Below are 21,871 nucleotides of genomic sequence, written 5' to 3'. Positions count from 1 at the left end.
CTTTTTCAGGGAACCGTAGTTATGATAATAACCTATCGTTCCCTTTCAAATCGAAAGACAGCCATTACTGAATGGGAAGATTATACCAGAGCTGTTGCGAGTCCTGACACCTAAGTCCTGAGCCCCAATCCCATCATGGCAAGTGCAGCAGAGCCTCACGTTGCCTGAGTGCAAGCTGCTTGTAGTACCTAAGTGCCCAATGTGGGACGCAGCCGGTCCACCACATTGAGACGGTAGAACCTTGTGAAGGTCTGTTGACCGGACCAGGTTGCAGCGTTACACAAGTCTTCAAGTGAGGCGCCATGAAAGAGAGCCCATGACGTGAGCCGCCACCCAGTGTGCCAGTCATTGTTTGGAAACAGCCTGCCCTCTGGTGGTGGAACCTTAGCAGACAAACAGCTGGTCAGATCTGTGGCTGTGTGCACTCCTCTCCATATAACACTTTAAGGCCCGGACAGGGCAGAGTGTGTGTATTCTGTGGTCCTCATCCGACGCATGTGGAGGGGGGTGAAAAGACTCCAGGACAATTGGTTCATTTATGTGAAACGCCGACACGACCTTGGGTAGGAAGGCTGGGTTCGTCCTCAGAGTGACTTTGTCGTTACTTCCTGAGAAGATCAGACAGGCTTTATCCACAGACAAGGCGTGAATTTCTCTAATTCTCCTTGCCGACGTTATCACTACAACGAAGGCCACCTTGAGCGAGAGAAAACAGAGCTCTGCTGTGGCAATGGGCTCAAAGGGAGCTCCGCTAAGCCCTTGCAGAACCAGGTCCCAGGCCGGAATCCAGGAGTCCTGGGTGCAGGCTTGCCAATGGTCAAGTCCGGTTGGTCTGTTGGGGGGTGGTGGGGGTGGCGATGCTCCTGTGACTTCGCAGGGGGCTTACGGGGATCACTTTTGCCCCTTTGCTGTATCTGGCCCCTGCGTCTGATGCTGCCCTGGGCACTGCTGGTCTGTGGCTGTTGTTGTTGTTGTGGGGGGGTTTTGCTCCTAACCCACTGCCTTCCCTGATGCTGTGGGTAAGGCCAATGGCGTGACTGAGGCTGGTGTGACTGCTGCAGGTGAGCATATTTGGAAGCCTTTTCCTTGGCTTTTGCCAAGCACTCAATGGTGAGGTCTACAGTCTACCCGAACGTCTGCCACGGTGTAATACGAGCGTAGAGTAACAAAGACTTTTCGGCATCCTGCAGCTTAGCTTGTGTCAACCAGAGATATCGCCTTGCCACAACTATTGTCACCAGAGACCAGCCCATTGCTTTCCCTCCTTTCCTGAGAAGGTCCATCATATAGGCAGGCATCCGTGGAGGCGTGTGTCGAGGTGAGGCATGGCGCGGGGAGGTGTGCCTGGGAGAGCATCACCGCGGAGGGGGCGGGGGGATGGCTGACCTCTCTCTAGCTCAGGAGCCCACAGGTCTTGTGGGAGTTGACTGGTCGACATGGGTGGAGTCGATGTGGAGGGCGGGGTCGACGTTGGGAGTGTCGATGTCAAGGGCGAAATCACTTTGAGAAGGAATAGTGAGGAGTGGTCCGCGGACCAAGTCTCAACTGAGACACTCTCCGTCCGGATTTCAATGGGGGGGAAGAGTCACGAACCGAGGATCAAATCTTGGTAGAGACATTCTCTCTTCCCAGCAACACACTCCCATTTGATTTTTAGTTAATCTGTAAAGGTACAAGAAAAGGGTAATCAGGTGCACAGCAGATCTCTGTAGAGGGGCAGAAGCCGACTCCAAGTAAGACTGCTGCTGTACACTTACCTCGTCTGAGAAGCACACTCTTTTAAGCAACCACGTTGCAGAATACTTTGAAGAGCGCAACAGATATTCTGATTAAGGGATGACGAAATAACCAAACTCTGAAGAGCTGGGGACCACACTTCTCTAGCTTTTAGCAGGCCCACAAAGCGAAATGAAACTAAAGTGAAAGTGAAAGTGAAAGTGAAAAAAGAAATGGCAGGCAGCTGCGATCAGGAGGAGACTTTTCACAATCACCGGGGGCGGGTCTTCCTCCTGCTAGCAGGGCCAGCTTTGGTACATGTTTTCACAGATTGGCAGGTCAGAAAGCTCTTCCCGTTCGGTAATGGCTGTCTTTCGATTTGAAAGGGAACTGCATTTCTTTCCCTGTGTGTCTATGTGAACAAGGTCAGTCTCAATGTCTTACTGTGCCATAGTTCAGCCCTGATACCTAGAAGAACAGGGTTAGATAAGAACCAGTTTTCATCAGCAATTTGGGCTTGATACATCATACAAAACCCCCTTATATTAAACATTACGTACAGTGGCGCTGCTAGAGTCTCTGGGGGCCCCATGCCCAACCATCGGTTAAAGTTTTCTCAGTCAATGCTGTGGATTAAATTTAGTTGCCCCTTGGGGGCCCCCTTCCAGCCTGGGGCCCCAGACAATTGCCTGGTTTTCCTACCCCGTTGCGATGTCTCTGATCCTGCCTAGAATGAGAGGACAATAAAGATACAAGAAAAAATTATATGGAGTCGAATGGAGTCGGCTGTGACAGGTCGGCTGCTTGTGGGCACAGGATGGTCTGCCATCAGTGGATTGGGTGCATCTGGTGGTGCTGAAGCACTGTGCGATCGGCACTTTTGTGACAGCTGTGCTTCTACCTAAATAACCTGTCCCCTTTTTTGCCACAGACACACATGCCCCTGCAGTCTCCTGAGCCCTATAGTTTCCTGCCCCTGCCTCGGAGTGAGCAGAAAACCAGTGCCCAGCAGTTCCCGCCAATTTGGTTTGCCTTTTACATAAAATTGACAGTAGTTCTTTATTTTAAAGAGGTCTTCAGTGTCTGAAGACTCCTCTACGGGGAGCTGGGGGTGGGGATATTTTGTGTCTTTTGTTGGTCTGTGACTGTGTGGGGCACAACTGTAAATTGATCTGTTGAGATCACAACGTCCTACCTTTCGTTTCCTAATGACTCACCTGCTATTCTCTTACAACAGTCATTCTGACGCGACTGCGTTATGAGATTAAGATTGGTAAAATCAAAGTTTTAACTTATTGTGTGTATGAGTGTGAGTGTCAGTTTGTGTGTTTCAATGTGTGTGCGTGATAGTGTCAATGTATGTATTAATCTATTTACATGAAAAATCACATTACAAAAAACGCTGCAAAATAACAGGAAAATCAGGAAGTCTTTATCTTGTGCCATCTCTTGACCATGGCTGCATCCAAAACCACATACTACCGTACTAAATAGTATGTCAAAACAGTACACCACCAAATTCCAAATTCACAGTCCAAATTCACAATCTGGCCGTATTCAAAACCACATACTGCCATACTACACGTACTACATTCCAACATTTCAGATGTATGCAGTATACATATTGGACATAGATTACATTTGTACCCAGATGGCTTGCTACATTCGGCAAAATATACAGCATACAAGCAGAGCTCACTACAATTAATTCTGCATCCCATCATGCTTCATGTTCAGCTGACATTCCATTCCCTTTGGGAAAAAAATGGCAGACAAATCTATCGATGAGGGAAGCTCTCTGGATCATTTTATTTACGTGATAATTTTATTGAGGTTTTCTAACAAAAAATAAGTACATTTCAACAAATACATTTTAACTATACAAAATGTTTAGATTTTACCGAATGACATGGTCACATGACATATATAGTACACTGAATCATTCATCGTCACACTGTGTACTGTACTACTTACTAGTCAGAAAATCAGTATGTAGCATGCTGTACTTATGCAGTATGCAGTATGTAGGGTAGTATGCGGTTTCAAATACAGCCCATGAATAGTATGCGAAAAGTACCCGGATGACACTGTTTCCATTTAGAAAATGAAGTATGGGAGCACTGGACACTTTTCAATCCCATAAGGCCATGTGGGGAAAAGGGGGCTGTCCTGATGTGGTCATTTCATGTCTGGGAAATAGGTAGACAACTCTGTTCTCAAGTGTAAGTAGCAAGAACTGTACAGACAGACTAGCAATGTTAAGAATTATTCATATAAGTATTCATATAAGTATAAATAAATTGTCTTTTGTTTACAGGAAGTCGTCATTAAACTTTGAAGGGAAAGTTCAACATGGTGCGATTTGATTACATAATTAGTGCATCCAAATTTGTGCGTTCTGTTAATCTACATGCTTAAATTACATACTTCTGAATTACATATTTCAGTGTAACTTTAGTTAATATATTAAACATTATTAAACAATTATACATATTAAACAATCATAGTGTTAGGTTTACACTTAGCCTTTTCCTAAGAATAAAATAAAAAAAAAATATTACAACATAACATAACATAACTTACAACATTGTTACTGTTGCTTTCATTTTTATTAAGTAAATAACAGTGTTGACTCATCATTTTGTTTTTATTTTAGCTGCTCTGCAACTTGCCGTTGATTGCAGTATTTCACATGGTAAATTGCCACAAGCTTTTTTACAGAAATAAATATGAGTTTGAACATGTCTCAACTTTTACTTCCATATTTACACATAGAAATGTTTAGGACATGCACTGATGACATTGTAACGTTAAGTGGGGGGGTGTATTTTGATTTGAGCTGAAGCACTGATCTAAAGAAGACATCTCCCCCAATGTTATCAGATTTCCTTAACTCATCAGCGTGTGAACTGGTTTACATCAAAGTGGCAGTCTTGGGAGGATGGCACAGAGAATGGGCCAAATAGCTTGGAATCCCTGCTGTGAGATGTCTGGGGAAGGGGGCCTGTAGGTAATAAAAACTGTTTGAAATGGACGAGAGCCGAAATCCCGACATAGAGCTACAAACCCGGGCCAACCGGCATTGCCAAAAGATGGCATGGATTGACATCAGCCATAAATTAAGCCCCCCTCCAATAGGACACTGGAGGCTGAAACCGAAATCCAATCTCACAAACTCAAGAACCAATCACCTATTGATCTGACAGGCGTATAAAGGTCTCTCTCTCTCTCTCTCTCTCTCTCTCTCTCACTCTCTCACTCTCTCTCTCTCACTCTCTCACTCTCTCACTCTCTCACTCTCTCTCACTCTCTCTCTCTCTCTCTCTCTCTCTCTCTCTCTCTCTCTCTCTCTCTCTCTCTCCTGAACCAGTAACTCGCTGCCACAGCTCAACCTGTAGCTCTGTTGCCAGAACCAGAAACCAACCAAGTCTTTGCCGGCAACAGAAGAGTTAAACTGGGAGAAGGAGATTGAGCCGTACGAAGAATTATTTTAAAGGACTTTATTAAATAAAGAACTTTACAGACTGCGCTGAGAAATCAATTAGAAATGTTAATCTGTGATTCATAACTCTAGAATGTGTAATATCATTTAGTTTTCTTAAATATAAATGTGTGTTGCATTAAACTGTTTTGTTTGACAATTTTAGAAATAAAATCTGTCAGCGCCGAGAAATATCTTCTCATTCCTGTTTAACTGTTTAGTCTGAAATTGACACAAGTTAATAGACATTAGATTATTGGTGGCCCTGCCTATCCTTAATCATTGAATAAAAATCAGTTAAGGGAAATTGTGGTAACAAGTAATGATAGGATCTTTCTCGGCACCTAAACGTAAATGAGACTGATATATATATAACGAGAAGTTACCTGACATAAATACTAACCTGCGTAGTTATTTAATGTCTGACTAACAATACTAACGAGAGACTCACCTTCGTCTTACTAACTGATATTGTAGTCAATGTGTTTATAACCTTTATTGTTTAACGATTTGTGTGTTATCATATGTGATCCCATGGTCTTTGATTTGGTCACAGAAGTGATTTGTCTTTGATTTGTTGATCTAGAGTTGAATTTTAATTAGTTTTTCCCTTTTTGTATAATTAGTGTAGTGCTACATTTAGTCTTTGTTTTTAATAAATTTGACAATTTATATCTTTGGAATTGGTGTCTGCGTCCAATTATTACGGAAATTGAGTTCTACAAGATTCCAGGATTCGTGATAAGGTGATACTATAAATTCACTTCTTTAATTGAAATTTATAAGTGTACCTTATGCTACAGTATCTCATAATTTCAACTAATTATCTCAATTTCTATTTAGTATCTCATAATTATGACTTGTGCTAACAAGGTGGTTGCTACTAAAGACTGCTGAAGGTGAAGGTAGGATTTGAATACTGTTTGCGGAAATTAGTATAATATAATTTTTTTCCCTGTTAAAATACTATTTATTATAAAAATATGTAAGCTACCTAAAGCACGGTGCGTATCTTGAAATCAACAGCAACAAGAAAACATGTAGGCATGACATTTGTAACTTTAGGAAGTCATATTTAGCCTAGAAAGCAAGAAGCAATACAATGTACAAAATAATACAACTGTAAGTGTGGAAACAGGACATGAACTGTTATGTTTAAGGATGAGTCAAGTTTATTAACAAAAGTACAGGATAACAAGGAGGATTGCAGTGGATTATTGTTTTCTCCCCATTCGTGTCTTCACTTCCCCCTTTTTACTTCCTTCTCATCTACCAACAATATCAATATACATAACATTAACTTGAAACACATCAACATAGGATTATCGCCTCCTGATGTCCAGGATGTCTCATATAACATGTGTAAACTATTAGGAATCCAGCATTCATTCACTATTGATTCAAAAATAATGAACTGTTATTTATTACTATGTATTTGTCCATCCATCTTTGAAACCACTTATCCTGGTGAGGGTCACAGGGAAGCCAGAGCTGATCCCAGCAGGCATAAGGTGCAAGGCAGGAATACACCCAGGATGGGACACCAGGCCATTACTGGCAACACACACACACCCCTACAGGGCAATTTAGCATGGCCAATCAACCTAACCTGCATGTCTTTGGACAGTGGGAGAAAACCCATGCAGACACGGGGAGAACATGCAAACTCCACACAGACAGGCACCCCGCACCAGGACTCGAACCCAGGACCCCTAGAGATGTGAGGCAGTAGTGCTAGCCACCCTTGTTTGTTTGTTTGTTTGTTTGTTTTCTGCATACCTCCCTGGGGTATTTTATTAAACATCCTCATTTCAAAAACATCAATTGTATGGTTATTGCTAGAACTTTCTATAAGTTTCTATTAAGGGAACACAAATACTGGAATTAGTGTAAACATACAAAGAGGAATGAAAACAAGAAAGTAAAGAGACAAATATCAACATGATATTAACACAGAAAGTCTGTGAGTATCTCTTGTCTATGGACGAAGCGTCCACTATGGGTTGTCTGTTCTGCAGTGTCATTTGAAAACGAAGCAGTTGACTGTGTAGTGTTAAGGGATGTCCTGGTTTTCCCGTTGACTAAGAGGAGCAGAGACTGAACTTTCTACAGGCTGAGATGTCCCACGTGGTGCTGAAATGTGATTATGTTGCTCATGCAGAGGACCTGCAGCAGAGTCTGCCAGGGGTGCTTCTCAGTCCATTCTTGGTCTACCATCTGGGCCAGTGCGGCAGGGCTCCAGATAAAGCTGTAAGCGGGGGAGCAGTATGAATGCTTTCAGCCTGTTGTGGTGCTACACTATGTGTGGCAGCTGAGGAAAGGCAAGGTCCATGAGTTTGTAGGTTACTCCATTTTGGCCGTCAATGTCAAAATGATGCAAAATTTTGAAAGGGCCTTTCCATCTTGGAGCCAACATACAATGTGCTTTTGCTGGAACGTCTTCATCATCACTAAGTCTCCAACTTCAAAGGATTGAAATGCTATTTGACTGTCATATTAGGTCTTTTGCTGATACTGAGCGCCAGCATTCTGGGAAGTGGCTTCAGCAAAGGCCAATCTGAGTCAACTCTGTAAGGATTGAGCATAATCGGCAGGTGTTCCAGGTGTTGCACTGGACAAGTCTTCATTGCAGCCAAACAGAATGTTCACTGGTAGTCTAGGTTCTCTGCCATGGGCAAAGAAATATGCTGTAAGACCAGTACTGGAATTGGGGGTAGACTTATATGTTAACTCCTCTTGACTGAGGTAAGTGTCCCATTCACCTCCATGCTGGAATATATACTTGACCAATTGATCTTTCACAGTTAAATTCAGAGCTGCAGTGTGGAGTAGTGGTTAGGGCTCTAGACTCTGGAGTGGAGGATTGTGGGCTCAATCCCAGGTAGGGCCACTCCTGTTGTACTCTTGAGCAAGGTATTTTACCTAGATTGCTCCAGTAAATACCCACCTGTATAAATGGGTAAAAAATAATAATGTGATATACTGTAATAATTGTAAGGTGTCTGCTAAGAAATTGAGTAATAAGATGCTCTACCATACCATCTTATTGAGTGTGATATGGCCTGTTATGTGTTTTCACAATGCCTCGCATCTTGCAGAGATCTCTCACTAAGTCAGATTTAAACTGGCAACTTTGGTCAGCGTGAATTGACTATGGGACACCATGTTGGCGGATATAGTTTTCAAAAAGACACTTAACAATGGTAGGTGATCTCTGATCTGACACTTAGACTGCTCCAGTAAAATACCCAGCTGTATAAACGGGTACAAATGTAAGTCGCCCTGGATAAGAGCTGATCTCACTGTATGCGGAAGTTCAGTGTAAACGGAAGTATCTCAATGTACGCATTTCAGTGTGTAGTGTAAGCATCTCAGTATGAACCACGGGGTGATGTCCCTAACAGAAACATCCAATCCAGTAACATCGCTTTCACTGTCATCTTCGATGTGAGGAATCAAAGTTTTTTTAAACAGTCTAACAACATTTTTTCCTTCTATCTTCTATGGAATGGGTGTGTGGTTGGGGAGATAAAGATCTTTTCACTTCATACGTGCTTTGTATACACTTAGCGTTAAACTTTCCACTTAAAAATCTTTAAAGCTTGGTGATTACGCTCCAACACTTTTTTTTTTCACTTATTCCCAACAATTGTAGTGACCAGTTTGGGGAGCAGTTGTATCTGTTGTATACATACTTTACAATATATAATATGTCAAATTTTAAAACTCAAACTCAACAGTCTGTACGCCGCAGTCTAAATGTGAATTTTATTTATTTAAAAATACAGGGATAATCCGTGTGGCTTGTGCTCGCCCACAGAGTGACTATTGACATTTACCCCGACTGTGGAGGTGTCAGGTGGGGGGGTAGCCGCAGGTGAAGACAAATTCCAGGAATCAATATCATGTCCTCACAACAGTTCAGGAACCAGTTTTTTGGTTTCTAAAGAATTGGCTGTTCATCATCACAGAGTATAAATAGAGACAGGCTGAATAGCAATTACAACAGCTCCTCTGCAGATCCACTCACAGGCTCAACAGGACCAATCAGCATCCAATCCACCATGTCTCTGAGTGAGTTGCCAATTCCCTTTAAAATGATCTAGGTGTCTTTTTGTATACTTTATGTATCAGACGACTTTAAATAGGAAGTATGCATATATGTATGTGTAACAGGTCTTTCCACCTATTACCATGTCAAATTCTAAATTAGTAGCTGCTTCAAGTGTGTTATAGGTAGTAGAGGAAACCCCATTAGGTTTTCATTGAGCAAGGACTCCTAGGTACACAACCAAAGACCAATTAAAATGTTTGTGCAAAAACATGTGTTCTCAAGAACCTTTCAGGGTTCCCGAGGTTGATACTGTGGAAGAACCCTTAAAGGTTCTTATTAGAACTTGTTACCAAGGTTCCTTGGAAACAAGGATCCTTAAAGAACCTTAAATGCATCTTAAATCAACCATGATCATGATGAAAAGGGGTTCTTAAATTACACCATGTTAACGACTGACCTCAGCAGTTTCAATATAAAGTTTTCATTTAGCTGCAATTTCCATATAACCATGCTTTCAATATAGCAGCAAACACCAGTGACTTATCTAACGTCATAAAGTCCAAATGTGCCAGTGCTTAACCAGATAATATAAATACATATAAAATGGGCAGCACTGTGGAGCAGTAGGGCACTGCTGTTGTACCCTTCAGCAAGGTACTTACCTAGAATGCTCCCGTAAATTGCCCAAAGAACACTGATAATATAGACAATATATTAAGCGCCAAATGAAAACAGGGCACACTTCTTTCTCGAGCGTCATTCTTCACAGATTTAACTCAAATCTTTTTTTTTTTTTCAGATTTAGTCAATATTTAAGCTGTTTTTCCCACATGTATAAATATTTCATTTTTTGAAATAAATACAGTGGGGGAAAAAAGTATTTGATCCCCTGCTGATTTTGTACGTTTGCCCACTGACAAAGAAATGATCCGTCTATAATTTTAATGGTAGGTGTATTTTAACAGTGAGAGACAGAATAACAAAAAAAAATCCAGAAAAACGCATTTAAAAAAAGTTATACATTGATTTGCATGTTAATGAGGGAAATAAGTATTTGACCCCTTCGACTTAGTACTTGGTGGCAAAACCCTTGTTGGCAATCACAGAGGTCAGACGTTTCTTGTAGTTGGCCACCAGGTTTGCACACATCTCAGGAGGGATTTTGTCCCACTCCTCTTTGCAGATCCTCTCCAAGTCATTAAGGTTTCGATGCTGACGTTTGGCAACTCGAACCTTCAGCTCCTCCACAGATTTTCTATGGGATTAAGGTCTGGAGACTGGCTAGGCCACTCCAGGACCTTAATGTGCTTCTTCTTGAGCCACTCCTTTGTTGCCTTGGCTGTGTGTTTTGGGTCATTGTCATGCTGGAATACCCATCCACGACCCATTTTCAATGCCCTGGCTGAGGGAAGGAGGTTCTCACCCAAGATTTGACGGTACATGGCCCCGTCCATCGTCCAACATGCAAATCAATTTATAACTTTTTTGAAATGCGTTTTTCTGGATTTTTTTGTTGTTATTCTGTCTCTCATTGTTAAAATACACCTACCATTAAAATTATAGACTGATCATTTCTTTGTCAGTGGGCAAACATACAAAATCAGCAGGGGATCAAATACTTTTTTCCCCCACTGTACATAAATAAATGATAAATTTCCATTATTGAAAAATAAATATTTATCGTTTGATTAAATATTTTGTGAAATACTAAATATGGGCTTTGCAAATTAATCATTTAACTTTGAAATAAATATTTAACTTAAATCTGAGTCACAAAATAAATATATGGCTTTTAAATAAATGTTTAGTCTAAATATACTGCTAAGAAATTTGTTTAAGGCAACACTAAACATTGATTTTGAACTTGGAGAGTTCCCTTTTGGATAACATTTATATTTAACCTTTATATTTAACATTTAGATTTACACTAAACATTTATTTAAAAGCTATACGTTCATTTTGTGATTCAGAGATTTAAGATTTAAGTTTCAAGTTAAATGTTTAGTTTTCAAAGCCAATATTTAGGATTTAGATAAATACTTAAACGATAAATATTTATTTTTCAAAAACGGAGATTTAGCATTTATTTTAAAAAATGAAATATTTTTTAATGTGGGAAAAACGGCTTAAGTATGTACTAAATCTGAAGTATTACGTATTTAAATTAAATCTGTGGAAAAAAGACACTCGAGAAAAGTGTGAGCGGTTTTGCATTTGGAGCCCCATAACAATAGGATAGATACACCATATAAAGTGCAATAGCATTAGAACATCCACAGTGCAATATTTCAATATAGGCTATAGCAACTACCAGGAGGAAGATCTGATCAGTTAAAGTGCTACGTGCAGACAAATCACAGGCATGGTGCTATTTTAATTATTTAGGATGCGCACCGCACTGTGGGAAAATAAAAAACAAACTCTTATTCAACAGACTATAGCCTTGATTGACGGATAAGGTCTCCCCAACCCCCAGAGCACAGGAGCGCACTCTGCTGATCTCCTGTACGACTCTGTGTGGTGCGCACCATATGGGCGCTTAGCAGTCATATAACCATCCATATCCATATAACTAAATAGCAAATCCAAATATTACAACTCAAATTCACTATAATTAAGCATCTGGTACTTTACACTAGTTGGGTTATATTATCAAACTATTAGGTTACCATTAATAAATACACCGGATATATCGAAGTAAAAACTTAATAGCAAGTTTGGGTGTTACAACAACATAAAGCAATTCTATGAAACAGTCATTAAATACACAGCGTGGACGCCGAAACTATCCAAACTTAAATTAACAATCGCTGTTCTGGATCGGCATTTATCTATCTGTCTATGTAAACGTGATTTTTAAACCGCAGTGAGGGTCAGAACTTTGTTATTCGTTCTATGGGGTATTTTATCAGTCAGTGTATGTGTGCGAAACACAGTGTGTGTGTAAGAGATAGAGAGGGGAGGGGGGCTGTTGAAGTGTAGAAGCAATCTAGTGCCAAACAGGGGCGAAAATCTGATATAAACTTTGGAGGGGACAATTACATGACATTTTCTCAAGAGCAATTCCTGAGGCCGACACCAAAAGTAGTGCTGTAATACATAGCCTACGTTGTAATATGTTAAATGTATAATGAGGAATCATAATTACTACTACTGGATAATTGATAGGTAGTTAACTGAAGGGTTGTCCTAACTTGTTCAAATGTTTACATCATTATAATACTACTATTACTCATAGTTATCAGTTATCAGTCCAGTATGTATGCAGCTATTTGTATTTACAACCAGCAAGAAAGGTATTTTTCTACCTGGCTGGCTGGCTACACACACACACACACACACACACACACACACAGGTTATTTACAGTAGGAGAAGGGCTTCTATAGTCTATCTTCTATCATTCTATAATAAGCTTCGATCTATCAGGTTGCTAGCTTGTCAGCTAGCAAATGTGAAACAGACTGCACTGATAAGGGTTGACAGCTGTATGAGTTCACCATTTACTCAACGTAAGCTGCAACCTTTTGAAATGTTAATATAGTTTGTTTTCATTTTAAATTGTCTGGCTTCCCACAATAGCTGAATTTGCAGAGCTAGTGAGCACCAATTCTGTTTCTGTGGCGTTTGCTATAATCTTTGCTATTGTCAGTTTACTCCGAGATCATCACACAGCTGCTTCTAAGTCCCCTAGCGACAATTTAGCTTTTGCAATGAGACCATTAAAGATATTTACGACAATGGTAGAAGAGAGTGTAGTTCTGTTCAGTTTGGAGTTCAGTTTATCACTAACCTTATCACAGGGACTTCGAAGCACTACAGTGGATCAAACAATTGTGAGGCAAAGGGCAGGGGATCATGATCTTTTGAAACTATAAAACGCACTATTAAGTGTCTATAATCAGCACTATAATCAGTGTCAATAATCAGCAAGTGCTTTCATTGCGTATTATTGAAATTACATGGGGGGACAAATCATATTTTTCCCAGGATGGGGGGGTTGTGTGTCCCCTGACCCTCCTGGGATTTCTGCCTATGGTGCCAAAATGCAAAACTATACATATGTTGAAATCCAACCATATTGGAGTATTACATTACAAGATGTAGCCAATTTGTTGTGCCATAATGAAATGCAATGACACTTTTGTCCCTTTAACCCAAAAGTCAAGAGCCTCTGTCTCTCCCTCTGTCCCTCACTCCCTCTCTCTCCAGCTGTAGTATAACATGAGTTCAACTCCAGGAATAACAACAAGGCCCACCGCACTGATGAAATCAGCAAGGAGCGACTGATCGCCAGGAGGGGACAGGCGTTCTCCATCACCCTGCGCTTCAACCGCACCTTCCGCCAGGGCTTCGACAAACTCCAACTGACAGTGGAGACAGGTACATGGACACTTGGCACAGTCAATCCCAAGGCTCTGGGCTCTGACTCTCGGGGCTCTGAGAACCTGAATGTGAGGGGGGGGTTAAATGTATTACTTACTGACAGGCTGCATCTCTCTGTGTCTCCAGGCCCCCAGCCCTCAGTATCGGATGGCACTCGGTCAGTGTTCGACGTTCCCAGCACGGCAAAGTCCAAATCCTGGGGGCCACCATCCAGAGCACCCAGCAGAATGAAGTGACCTTGGCTGTCTCCAGCCCCCCCGACGCCTGCATCGGTACCTACACTCTGACCGTGCAGACAGGCATCCCCCCCACCTCCAACAACATCAACAGGACAGGCTCCTTCATCTTGCTGTTCAACCCCTGGTGCTCTGGTGAGTAGCCATGTCAGTCGATGTCAGTGGCCAGCCTGGAGAGCCACAGTCCTGCAGGGCTTGACCACACTGTCCTGACAGCAACACCAGCGGCAATAACCATAATATATAATACACCTCCAGCAGTGTCGATAATAACACGTTGATTCTGATAACACTGATGATGGAGGTGAACAACAATAGCAACAGTAAGGTGGTAGCATCTTACTCCCAAATTCCTTAATCTCACAAATGTGTGGAGAGAGGTAGAACACAGTCTGCGAAAAATTGTTTGGTATATATTTTAAATGACATCCATGACATTTGCTTTGCATCATAACAAATGAGGTCACTACCATCCTGACACAGAGGCAGGAATGCTGAGATGGCCAGTGTATAGCACCTCATGTCATCCTGTCTCCTGTGTTGCAGAGGACGAGGTCTTCCTTCCCCGGGAGGACGAGCGTCAGGAGTACGTCATGAATGAGCACGGCCTCCTGTACCAGGGGCAGCATGATAACATCCGTGCCATGCCCTGGACCTTCGGACAGGTGAGCTGCTCTGGCTGGTGGCAAGAACAATGTAGAAATCATCAACTCCTGGAGACAAGCAATCATAAATATTTTGTTACCAAGGCCCAGGCTCAACCCAGAGAGCAGTCAGCCCTGTGTGCAACACCACAGTGCCCAAAGGACACCTCAAAGCCAGACTCACACTTTACATTATCATCAATTAGCTGACACCCATTTATACAGCTGGGTATTTTACTGAAGTGAGGTGAAGTACCTTGGTCAAGGGTACTACAGCATTGCCCCACCCAAGATTTAAACCCCCAACCTTCTGGTTACAAGTCCAGGGCCCTGACCAGGGGGCACACCCTGTTCAATTAACCACTCCACACCCCCCACACACCTACCATAGACATCAAGTCTTACACCTAGCAGTGCTTAGAAGGACAATATACAAGGGACAGAAAGACAGGCTAGTTAGAATTAGAGTATAAACATTGATTTAAATTGATTCCTGAAATCTGAAGTGTGTTTCTGTGTCTATGTGCAGTTCGAGGACGACATCATGGACATCTGCTTGTGGATGCTGGACTTCAACCCGAGAAAGGGCAACCCTGTGAAGGACTGTGTGGCTCGCAGCAGCCCTGTCTACATCATCCGGGTGCTCAGCGCTATGGTGCGTCACAGCGCTGCGCACACAAGCATTGCACTGTGTGTTGCACTTCCTGTAGCAAGCATTTCCAGACAAAATAAACAAGTCATTAACTGGAGCCTGTGGCCCGGTCAACTGTCTGTTGAAGGGCCTGTCACCTGCGATGTACCTGGTGACTCACTCTGTCTCTCCCTCCCAATCTCTCTCTCCTTCTCTTTCGCTCTCCCTCTGGGCAGATTAACTGCAACGATGATAGTGGGGTGCTGGTGGGCTGCTGGAGTGGGGACTACAGTGATGGAGTGCATCCTGGGAAGTGGAGTGATAGCGTGGAGATCCTGCAGAAATGGTACAAGCAGCAGGGCAAGGGTGTGAAGTACGGGCAGTGCTGGGTGTTCGCTGCGGTCTTGTGCACAGGTGAGCACACCTCTGAGCTCTCAGGTTTCACACATCACCTTCAAAGAGATCGCAGCACAGGAGTGTGCAAGGGGGACACCTGTTTCCCTTGGCTCGGCTATTGATACCCTGTCTCAGAGAGTCGCACACTGACTCATAACCACTAGTGACCTCGGTTTCCTGTCATGAGCACAATAGGGATCAATCTGTGCTGCTGCAGCCCCAGCCTTAATGTTGGTTTTCATACATCTGTTGACCCCCACAGTGCTGAGGTGCTTGGGGATTCCGGCCCGTGTCATCACCAACTTCGCATCCGCCCACGACTCAGATGGAAACCTGAGCATCGACACTTACATTGGAGGCACCGGGTCATCCGACAGTATCTGGTGAGAGTCTCCCTGCTCTACTAAGCCACCCAATCAGTTCAGAGCTCATCATGACAACAGAGCGCCTGAGACTTGCAACTCCCTCAGTGAATATTCACTCTCTCCTCCTCTCCCTTTTGCTGTATAATACAGTGAGGGAAAAAAGTATTTGATCCCCTGCTGATTTTGTACGTTTGCCCACTGACAAAGAAATGATCAGTCTATAATTTTAATGGTAGGTGTATTTTAACAGTGAGAGTAGGAATAACAACAACAAAATCCAGAAAAACACATTTCAAAAAAGTTATACATTGATTTGCATGTTAATGAGGGAAATAAGTATTTGATCCCCTATCAATCAGCAAGATTTCTGGCTCCCAGGTGTCTTTTATACAGGTAACGAGCTGAGATTAGGAGCACTCTCTTAAAGGGACTGCTCCTAATCTCAGCTCGTTACCTGTATAAAAGACACCTGTCCACAGAAGCAATCAATCAATCAGATTCCAAACTCTCCACCATGGCCAAGACCAAAGAGCTGTCCAAGGATGTCAGGGACAAGACTGTAGACCTACACAAGGCTGGAATGGGCTACAAGACCATCGCCAAGCAGCTTGGTGAGAAGGTGACAACAGTTGGTGCGATTATTCGCAAATGGAAGAAACCCAAAATAACTGTCAGTCTCCCTCGGTCTGGGGCTCCATGCAAGATCTCACCTCGTGGAGTTTCAATGATCATGAGAACGGTGAGGAATCAGCCCAGAACTACACGGGAGGATCTTGTTAATGATCTCAAGGCAGCTGGGACCATATTCACCAAGAAAACAATTGGTAACACTACTTTTTTCCCCCTCTGTATTTGCTAAATATTAAATTATTATCCAGCAGCTTTCTTGACAATATTGTATTCTACATACACAATAATCTTTGTAAGGGTCTGAAGCCATGCCAGTATTTTTGTAAGATTTAAACAAGTAGAGAAAGGGGTGTGTGTGTGTGTGTGTGTGTGGGAGGGGTGTACCATCAACACTCTCCAGTCATAGTGTCACAGGATAGCAATGAGGACAGAGAAATCTTAGCACAGAGGGCCTCATTAATTACTAATACTTGATTGATTGGTTAAATTAATCCCTTCAGTACAAACCTGTGGATGTTGTGCAGGAATTTCCATGTGTGGGTGGAGGCATGGATGAGGCGATCTGACCTCTCGGGAGACTACGGTGGCTGGCAGGTTGTGGACGCCACCCCCCAGGAGTCCAGTGAAGGTACTGGTTTCCCTGTCCTTACAGCAACATCAATAACAATCATTATGTCCTTAGAGCAGCGGTGGATAAGGCTTTGATTCTGATAGCGACGATGATGATGCATGACAACAACAATAGAAGCAGCAGTGGCAAAGGCAGTAACATGAATGGAGCCTCTTTCCTCTCCCAGGTCTGATGCGCTGCGGTCCAGCTCCAGTCAAGGCTATCCTGGAGGGTCACACCAAAGTGAAGTATGATGTGCCATTTGTGTTCGCCGAGGTCAATGCTGATGAGGTAACCTGGGTTATTCAGCCCGATGGAAGCAAGAGGAAGGTGATGTCCAACCCCAGGTCTGTGGGCATGAACATCAGCACCAAGGCGGTGGGCAAGAACGAGTGCCAGGACGTCACTAACAACTACAAGTATCCTGAGGGTGGGTGGGAGTTACACTTACAGCTACATTTACATTTACAGTTGGACTTAGGGTTAAGTAAAAGATACACTATGAGTTAAAGTAATAGTAACAGTTACACTTACATTTAAAGTAAGTTACAGTTGCTATTACAGGTGCAGTTACCATTAGAGTTGGACTGCTATATATTAAAAAACAATTAATCGGTAACCCAGAAAATGTATACAGGTGCAATCTTCAACCAATCTGCTGCCTGTCTTCTTTTTCTACTTCTTCCCACCACCACTGCTGCTGTTGCTTCAGTCTCCTGTTCCAGGGTTCGAGCTTGGCAGGTGTGACAACAGAGCCCCTGCTCCCGACTACCTGACAGAGCTGGTGAAATGAAGCACAGAAACATCTAACCGAAGGTCTGTCTGTGTGTGTTCAGGTTCGGCCAAGGAGAGGCAGGTGTATGAGCTGGCAGTCAAGGGGGGCTGTGACAGACTGGAGCCCAGACCTCAGAAGCCACTGGCCGTGGGACTGAAGTTTGTGCAGAGGAGCAAGCCAATCAATGGCCAGGACATTGCCTTCTCCCTGAGCGTCCGCAGCAACAGCCCCACCGTCCACAGCCTGAAGGTCACCATCACCGCTCACTCCATCTGGTACAATGGGCTCGCCCTGGCAGAGCTGCTGCGGAAGGAGGTTGACGTGGTGCTGCAACCAAACACGGGTAGCCTCCCCTCCGTGTGTGTGTGTGTGTGTGTGTGTGTGTGTGTGTGTGTGTGTGTGTGTGTGTGTGTGTGTGTGTGTGTGTGTGTGTGTGTGTGTGTGTGTGTGTGTGTGTGTGTGTGTGTGTGTGTGTGTGTGTGTGTGTGTGTGTGTGTGTGTGTGTGTGTGTGTGTGTGTGTGTGTGTGTGTGCCTGTCCTAATCTTCACCTTCCTTCCTTGCCTATTTACCTCTGACATTTTCATCACCTCTTTCTTCCCCAGAGGTCACCATCCCCAACCTGATCCCCTACTCCCAGTACCAGTCGGAAACTCAGGACAGCACCACCATCAGGCTGCAGGCAGTGGCTGTGAACTCCTCGGGAGGTGACACCTTTTCAGAAAAGAAATGCATTGAACTGGTGGGCCCACCTATCACCATGATCGTGAGTACAGACCTGCCACCCCATCATTGCATGCTTCCCAGTGGAAGATTCTGGCTCTTGGTTACTACTGCCTTAGCCAGCTAACTCCAGACTGTCATCTCTCCATACCCCACCTCTAGTGTTCCTGAACTACCCTGGCTCCCCTGCCCACAGAGCTCACTCATTCCCACTGGAGGGAATGGCCTCCCCACTGAGCTTGGGGACACTTGGTCCCTGCTTGACCACTTCCCAGTGAAGATAATTGCAGTAACATGGGGTTTTAATGCAGAGCAGAGGGAAGCAGAGGACTGTGATGTGTAGTGTAGGTCCAATGGGGACAGAGTGTTGAAGGTGCAAGTGCACATGGTGCTGAGGAATATAAATTGGCTGATTGCTGGGGAATGTGAGGGTTAATATTCGGGTGATGATGACCTCTGGTGGTGAACAGGGGAAGTGTGGAGCACAGATGTATTATTATTGTTACTACACTAAGCTGCAGTGGTTTAACATGTGCAACAGTACTGTGTACAGCAAATTCAGAAACTGACCTATAGCTTTTCCACTCCCTGACATTATCTCCTGTGGGCCTCCATTTCCTCCAGATCCCTAAAATCTGCAAGCTGAATCATGACTTCACAGCTGAGCTGGTCTTTGAGAACCCCCTCCCGGAGCCCCTGAAGGACTGCAGCATCACTCTGACTGGAGCTGGTCTGCTGGAGAAGCCTTGCTCTGCCCGGTCAGTATCATTACCCCCAGAGTCTCTGTCCACCATCCCTGCACACAGTCTCCCTCACTGAATCCTGGCCAGCCTCACCCCAGACTGACAAACACTGTACCCACACAGACCCCTATACCCACTCACACATCTGTACACATGAGGCTCCCAGCCCAAGCTGTTCCTGCTATTTTACTGAAAAAGTATTACTTGAACACTTGATTTAACTATAATTGCTTAATTGCTGATTAATGAATTGACTATTTAAATTATTGTCAGCTGACAGTTGATGTTTGGCAACTGGAAACTCATCTGGATTAAAGCCAAATAACACAAAACAGCCCAACCCAGCACGACACAAGGCATCAGCAAACACTTGGTCTGTTCATTGTGAGAACTGGGAACTGTGATTGTGTGCATTAGTACTGTAGTTGGGGTGTCCGGAGCAGTCCAGCGTGTGTTGTGCATCCCTGCACTTAGAGCTCACTCTCCTGCAGCCCTGTACTGACCGGTTTGTGTCCGTGTCATTCAGCACTGCTTTTTTGGGTCCGAACAAGAAGCTGCACATGAAGTTCCCAGTGATGCCCTACAGAGTTGGCAGCAGGAAGCTGGTAGTCAACTTCAGCTGCAACCTGTTCAAGAACATCAAGACCTTCCAAGACATCACTGTCAATTGACCTGTGACGTTCTGATGTGACACCAATATTCCTCCCTCTCACGTGCGTCACATGCCTGGCACTGCCCTGTTAACCTGCAAAACAAATGTGTAACTTGGTGGCTTTGCATTATGTAACTTTAGTATTATTATTGGAATTATCTTTTCAGTGATTGTGTTGTGAATATGGGTTTCAAATGAAATAATAAAATCAATTTCTGTAAGTCAATGACTGATTGGATTGTTGTGATTCTTCTACTGAAAACTCAAATCTCCAGGAGCTGAATGAGACTGAGGGCAGTGCAGTGGTGCAGCTCCTGGGACCTGGGTTCCACTGTGGGCCCGTGTGGAGTGAACGTGCAATGCTCCCATTTGCTCCTAATGTTCCTATATTTCTTGTTCGTTCTTGGTTTCTTAATTATGGTTTTCTCTTCTGCTTATTATTCTTGTTTCGGACCACTTTTGTAAATGCATCTTCTACATTGTTTTTGTCATCAAGATGACACTTTAAGCACTTTTTGTACTATATCTGAAAATGTATGCTATTGTTTTTGGTACTGATTGGTGGTCTAGATTCTCTTGGGGGGGGGCCCAAGGACCCCAAAACTTTCAACCGCTAATAACTACTGATACATTACATTTACCACCATACTTACATATGTACCCCATACACTAATAGTAAACCATAGATTCCCTTTCTGAATAAATTACATCTGACCTTTGACCTTCCAAAAGCTGGAAACTGCATGTTGGTTGTTAGAATTTGTCTTCAGATATTTAACATCTCATTACTGCTTCCAGGATGCTTTTATGTGCAATATTACTATAGAACACAGATAGGAAACCATGTATGAAGTTTCCAAATATGCTATCTGTTTTCCAATCGGAGCTAAGGATCATGGGATAGTGACAATGTGCATAACACCTTATGGGTGGCAGATACAATGTTAGTCACTATAGAACATGTATAGGAATCCATATCTGATCTATCCAAGCATGACCGTTATTTTGACCTCTGACCTCCTTCGAGGTTAAATGTGATTTTGGGGGATTTTGGTGTTAGTTTTCAAACCCATCACAGTTATCATACATCATGTCATAAGGGGCAAATGTTTGAATTTTGATCCTCCCTTTAGGGTCAAAGCCATGTATGATCTATCTGAAAGTGCCCTTTGTGATGACCTTTGACCTTCCTGTAAGGCAAAATGCAAAACCCTCTCTAAAATCCTTCCAGAGAAAAGCTACGAAGCTGCTCTAAAGCTACAATTCTTTAAAAGGCGTTTAACATGCTGAACTGCTTGTTTCATCTGAAAACATCAGTTTTACAACACAGATGAAGTTTCCAAAACCTCTAAATCTATTCTGTTCTCGTATGAAATCATTAATTACTTTGCTTCTATATAGATTTGTCATGTTCGTGCATTTTCCTGAGAGGATGAGAGTGGGACGATTGTCAGGGAGAGAACGCACTAATGAACCAAATTAATTGCAGGTTCTTCATGCGTTCCAACATGAACGGAGTTTCACAACAAGACACCTAATCGGGGCATGAAGTGCAAGAGTGTGTTACCTGAACTAATTTTACAATGACAATTATGCAAATTACATTCCTTGAGTGACAAGGGCTCTGGCTTTTAACAATTAACAATCTAGGAGTCTTTCCAGAAGGTAAAATAAAAGTTATATAAATAAAAACTAAATTAACAAGAAACAATACACAAGAAATTAACAGGTGCATTGTAAAGTCTAGGTGTGTTTTATTTTTCAAAAACATGTCAACTACTCAATTTCAATTTCAATTTCTGGAGCTTTATTTGCTTTATTTGAGACAATATT

General features: G+C 43.0%; 1 pseudogene; it reads left to right on the top strand.

Annotated features, from left to right (window-relative positions):
* Window positions 1-1,436: 1,436 nt before the first annotated feature.
* On the top strand, window positions 1,437-20,480 carry LOC136748821 (protein-glutamine gamma-glutamyltransferase 6-like; annotated as a pseudogene).
* The last annotated feature ends 1,391 nt before the right edge of the window (window positions 20,481-21,871 follow it).

Source organism: Amia ocellicauda, chromosome 4 (genome assembly GCF_036373705.1).
Source record: "Amia ocellicauda isolate fAmiCal2 chromosome 4, fAmiCal2.hap1, whole genome shotgun sequence".
In the NCBI taxonomy this organism is placed as follows: Eukaryota; Metazoa; Chordata; class Actinopteri; order Amiiformes; family Amiidae; genus Amia; species Amia ocellicauda.
This window is presented reverse-complemented; position numbering and strand designations above follow the sequence as displayed.